The sequence below is a fragment of the Pinus tabuliformis genome, chromosome 2_2 (genome assembly GCF_031772625.1).
Source record: "Pinus tabuliformis cultivar Carrire ecotype Pingquan chromosome 2_2, CPIR1, whole genome shotgun sequence".
NCBI lineage: Eukaryota > Viridiplantae > Streptophyta > Pinopsida > Pinales > Pinaceae > Pinus > Pinus tabuliformis.
In genome coordinates, this window is record NC_142300.1 from 819,653,113 (window position 1) to 819,658,851 (window position 5,739).

Consider the following 5,739-nt stretch of genomic DNA (forward strand, 5'->3'; position numbering starts at 1 on the left):
CTCTTTATTCCTGAGGTTGAGTTGGATGAAAGAATTTCAGTGTCAGAGATGCTCTATGGCAAGTATGACAAAGCCACGCTCGTCGGTAATGATCTGTCAGACTAATTCCAATTCCCAGCCCTGAAGCACGAAGTATACACAGAATCAATAACAAAAGAAGATGGGACACCGACGATCAAGGTAAAGAACGACTTCAGAGGGATCCAGCGGTCCACCCTACTAAATTTGAGTTTGTCTGTGCTTGGCACAACTCTTGCAGTGATGCAATGCACCAAGTTGTTGATTATCAGAATGCATGTTGGGTCGCTCTGGCTCGACAAGGAGTACCCAATTCACATGGTTGAAATCCAAAGACTTATAGGTCTATCAGCGACAGGAGATGCAGTTTCAACCACGTTTCAGATGAATTCCAAAAGAGCGAAAAAGGAGGGTGATGCAGACTACTATACCAAGTATGCTACCAAGAGAGGAGGAAAGGGAGCACGCATAGACCTAATAAAAAAAGAGAAAATTAAGTTCGCCTACTACATTATTGCAGGGAAGCTGATGCGTCATTTCTCCAAGATCGAGTGCACCTTAGATACAATTTCAGTCACAGAGCATTGTGCAGAGGGTGCCCAGCTGAACTGGTGTGCTTTTCTCCTCAATGAATTGTTTAAGGCCTATGAAGACGTCTACAAGCGGACCACCAATTTCATTTATGGCTATCTTGTCGTTGCTTTAGCAATGTGGAAGTGGTGTCCACCAGAGGGCCGAGATTTAGCTCCAATCACAGAAGACCAGCCCTTGGCCCTCTAATATGTGCCTTGGAGAACTTCAAGAGACCCGAGCAACAAAGAGATAAATGAGGCTTCGTTCGGCGGTTGGTATGTAAAGATGCTCGAGGTGTTTAGAGCTACAGAAAGGATCCCCAGGTCACTGCTTGACGAGTATTTAGCAGCAATTTGGTTTGGGGCTACTCATGGGAACACCTTTGTAAGGCCACACTGTGTTCACCCACATACCTTCCAAATGTGGACTCAGAAATTTGTGCTATCAGCCAAAGCTTTTCACGCAGAGGTCGGGTCATGGTCGGGGGTCACAAGGGAAATTAGAGAAGGAAAGTGTATGTATTTCTTTGACGGGATGGTGTCGCCGCCACTACCAGGGAAAACAGTTGCGGAGTCTAGGAAGTGAATAGCCGAACAGGAGCTGCAGTTGGTCTTCACACAACTGAAGAAGCAGATGAGCTCGTTGAAGGAGACCATCGCAAATATTGACATCTCATCAAGTTCGGTTTCCAACTCTACTGAGTCTCAAGGTTTAATATAGCATAACCCTCTAGTTACCACCCCTCTTGTTGTTGCAATACTAGTTGTAGGGCCCCATTCGCAATCTAAGCCCACCATCCCCAAACCTCGTAAAGAAAAAATCACCAAGCCTCCAGGTGGAACCAAGAAGCAAAAATTAAACCTTGCAGCACAAATTTTCGACCTCACCATCGAAGAACCCCAATCCACCACTGCCTCGCCCATCATAGAAGAAGTTCCACCTTCCACATCAGTTGCATCGCCAAACTTGCACAACCCATCCCCACACATTGCATTGACCTCCGCCACCCTCTGAGACACAATACCCTTTAGGACATGTTTGGGCACAAAGATGGACATGGAAGTTGATTCGGTTATTGAGTTCACCACGACAGCCCCTAGCAGAGGAGTCGTCACCGCCTCCATGATGTCATTATTACTAGAGTCGAGTACATTGTTGAACTCAACGTCCATCATTCCCCAGTCACTTATTACCATTGTCGAACCCATCACACTCCCATTTCGTTTAATTCCCCCCGTTGCATCACATCCCATTTCCATCCTGACAAATCCTCAATTTGCAGAGCCATCACAACAAGCTACCATAACTCACGGGCACTCAGACAAATCTATCGCTAGTGGGCAGCCCCTCCAGAGTTTATTCCTCGATCCATCCACCATGCAACAGAATGATCTACAAAGTTGTTCCTCAACCGAGTTGTTTAGTTTTATTTAGCAAGTCACACAAAGGGTTGCATAGCTACACAATGACCTCATTGCCGAACATGAGCAGAAGCAACAACAAATTACCGCACTAACAACTGAATGAGATCAGCTCTTCCAAGACAAGAAACATCTCCACGAGTAGGTCAAACAGATCACCTCGCGATTCCAAGCACTATGGCCAGCCATTTCTGATGTGTTAATCGATGCTCCAGAATATTTCTCCGCCTACACCCTGGTCAAATGCTGCGACCATATCCAGACTGTGTGCAATGGTTTAATCTCGACCAACCAAGAGCTCAGGCAGAACCTTGATGCTGCGAGAAGTGCACTGCCAAACCCATCCACGGAGTATGCCAACGAGATTGAACAAAAGGTTATCATTGCATCGGCTCTCAAGAACTCTATCACTGGCGCCCTGAATGATGCTTACACCCTAATGCAGCAGGTTCATGACTAGTCAGGAAGCCTGGCAAAGAAGAATCAGTCTGTCTACCCACTTTGGCAACAAATTAATCAACTCCTCATTGTTATTAAGAACACTAAGGACAAGGAGAAAAGGAAGTAGTTCCGAGCAGAAGTCACCACTTTGGAAGGCCATGTCCAACAGATCGAAGATGAGTCAACCAGGACAAAGTAGATACTCCGCGATCTCCGGCCCCCAATCCAAATCTATGTAGACACACTTCAAGAGCTCAATGAGGATATGGAAGAACAGTGGGCTTCCTTACTAATGACATGGCCAGTGCAACCAACGTCTAGCACAACGATCGAATTCGTCAAGCAAGTAGTTGCAATCACAGGAACCTAGCAAGCGGCACTGGACAACTACAATCAATTCTGCTAGGTGACTATTGCAGTTGTGCCAGAGTTGGGGCCTTCGTTTAAAGAAGTCGACCAAGAAGAAGCACCACCAACACCAGAGGAAGCACCAGCAACAGTATTAATAGAAGCATTGGAAGAAGCACCAGCAAAAGCGTCAACAACATTGATGGCACCAAGGGAAGATTGACTTGGGGACGAGTCAATGGACTGTGGTCAGGGCTTGTTGGGGCCTTCATTTTTGGGATATTTTGCAGAGAAAGAGGCTACTAGCAAGTGGCAGAAGTGGCCATTGGGAAGTTGCGGAGCTGACAACCGAGGGAAGATCGAAGACTGAAGGAAGACTGGTAATTGCGGAAGAGTGGCAGGAAGAAGCAGGGACAACCGAGCAAGGGAAATGGAACTGGTAGTCCGGGTTGGACGAAGAAGATAAAAAGCAGAGAGGAGAGCGGAGAAGGGATTGGTCAGTTGCATTATGCTCCTAGTGTTTCCATTCTTCTTATGTTGTGGAGCGATGAGAACAACTCCATGCTGATATTTGTATGAGACTGTATTCTGTCTGTAGGAATTCTATTGTTGAGGAACAGGCTAAGAGCCTTATGGAATGTGCTTAACTTATAGTAATGAAGAAGACTGTTCTGGAATTATAGTGTGTTCATCGTGTATTATGTTGGTTACTCAAAAATTGTATATATACATCTTTTTAGGTAGTCTTATGTTGTCGCATGAATAGACTGTTGCGATCTGGCTGTTTTGCATGTTAAGCTATTGTTTTTTGTCCTCTTTCGGTTGATATGGTTCCCTTGATATCAGATTCTAACCATCGTCTAACTTCGGTTTCGGCATGCCTCAGGTGAGACTCTGTTAAATTTGGCAACGAGTGCCAAACTCCATTTGGGTCATATTATTTATGGCAGCTGATATTTTTCTTGGATCCCTCTCATCTACAGGTGTAGGATTGATCTAAAGATCATCCGATTCCGTAAGTATTTATGAAGATATGAATTTATTTAGATTATGGACAAATTGTCAAGTTGACCAGCAACTTATGTAGGCTCAGAAGCCCAACAGTCATGTCTATTCAACCTCTACGTTTTAGTATAAATAGAAGAGGACTTGAAGTCATTTGTCACACACACACATACTCTTCATGTGATCTCCTCCTCTCCACATCTTTGGGTTTTGGTGAAGGAGAGACACTAAGAGTATACGCTGGCCTAAGTGAAGATGATGCCCTAGCCGCAGTGAAGATGATGCCCTAGCCGCAGTAAGGATGATGCCCTAGCCGCAGTAAAGATGATGCCCTAGCCGCAGTAAAGATATGCCCTAGCCGCAGGCTTATGAGGAGATCTACACGCAGAAAAGAGGAGACTTATATGTAGCATAAATAAGCCCCTATACGCTGTCCTAAGAAGGAGATCTAGCCACAGTAAATGAGGTCTCTTCACAGCTGAAAGGAAGACCTCTATACACTGTCTCAAAAGGCTCAATCCACAGTTGAGAGGAGGGCTAATATAGACCCTAAATGAAGGCCTGAATCCGTTGTTTATTGACCCTATACGCAGCAAGAAAGAGACTCTTTATCTGCAGTCAGAAAGAGGATCTATACACAGTCCTAAAGGAGATGATTTAGCTGATGTTCTAGCAAGGAGACTTAGCCATAGCTTAGCCGCAGCCATGAAGCCTAGACATAGTTGAAGGAAGCCCTTGCAGTTGACTTATGAGGACCTATTCGATGTCCAAGGGAGCTTCATATGCAACCCTAATCTGCAGTCAAAGAAGTCCCATCCGTTGTAGTCATGACAAAGCATAAACTCAGATTGTTGTAGGTGACAGCATGGTGATAAGACATTGTTACATAGTGAAGGAATGCATCTGCTCTAGATCAGCTTATATAAACAACTGGGTGTTTGAAAGGGCTAACAGCACAGTCAAGTTCTTATGATGCTTGAATGCTAGCAAGATAAAGTATTGGAGGCCTATCTTGTTGCTAGGCTAGGCCACAGGCCATAGTCAACAACAAGGCTATTCTCAGGATTGCCTATCAGATGGACTGAGCTACTATGTTGAGGGTTAGTCAGATAACAAGGATGCAGCATGGTGATGGTTGCAGCAGGATGGGGGCAGCAAAGTGATGATGGATGTTGTATGATGAGTACAGCATAGAAGTCATTGAGTGCAGATCAGCAATGAGTACAACATTGGGTGCAGATCCGTGATAAAGAGCAGCTCAATGATTGGAGCAGCTCAGTGACAGGAGCAGCAACATGAAGTGCATAGCATGGTCATGATAAGTGCAGCATGGTGCAGTACGTAGAGGTGCAGCAAGTGGACAAGATGCAACACTATGATAGGTGAAGGAGTCACCTTGGAGAATCAGTTGAAGCAACATGTCTTCAACTGATCTCATATAGATATAGAAAGTCAAAATGTTGACTTCTGTTGTAAATGTACTATCTCTCTCTCTCTCTGCTAAACTATTGAAGAACATAGAAGAAGAATTTATCAAGGGTTTCCCCACATTGGGGTTTGTCCCTGGCTAGCGCCACATCTTGTGTCCTCTTGTCTTGGCTTGTCTTCTAGGATTTATGTTTATGTTCTATCTACAGTTTAACGCTGATGTGATTGCTAATCTGGAAAAGATATTGAGCTAACTATGAAAATTGAAATAAATTTCTCTAAGCATAGAACATACCTAAAATTAACATGGTATCAAAGCTGAGGTGAAGACAATGCCCAAGCAAGAGTGAAAGAGCAATCACCGAAGACAATTGGGAAAGGACAAAAGGTTCAGTGGATTCCTCATCCTTCTTCAAATTCACCGAGGGTGAAGTCAAAGCAGAGAATATTATCAGAATGGCGCAGCGGAAGTTTCTGATGGCCTACCTAAAGATCACTTCATTGG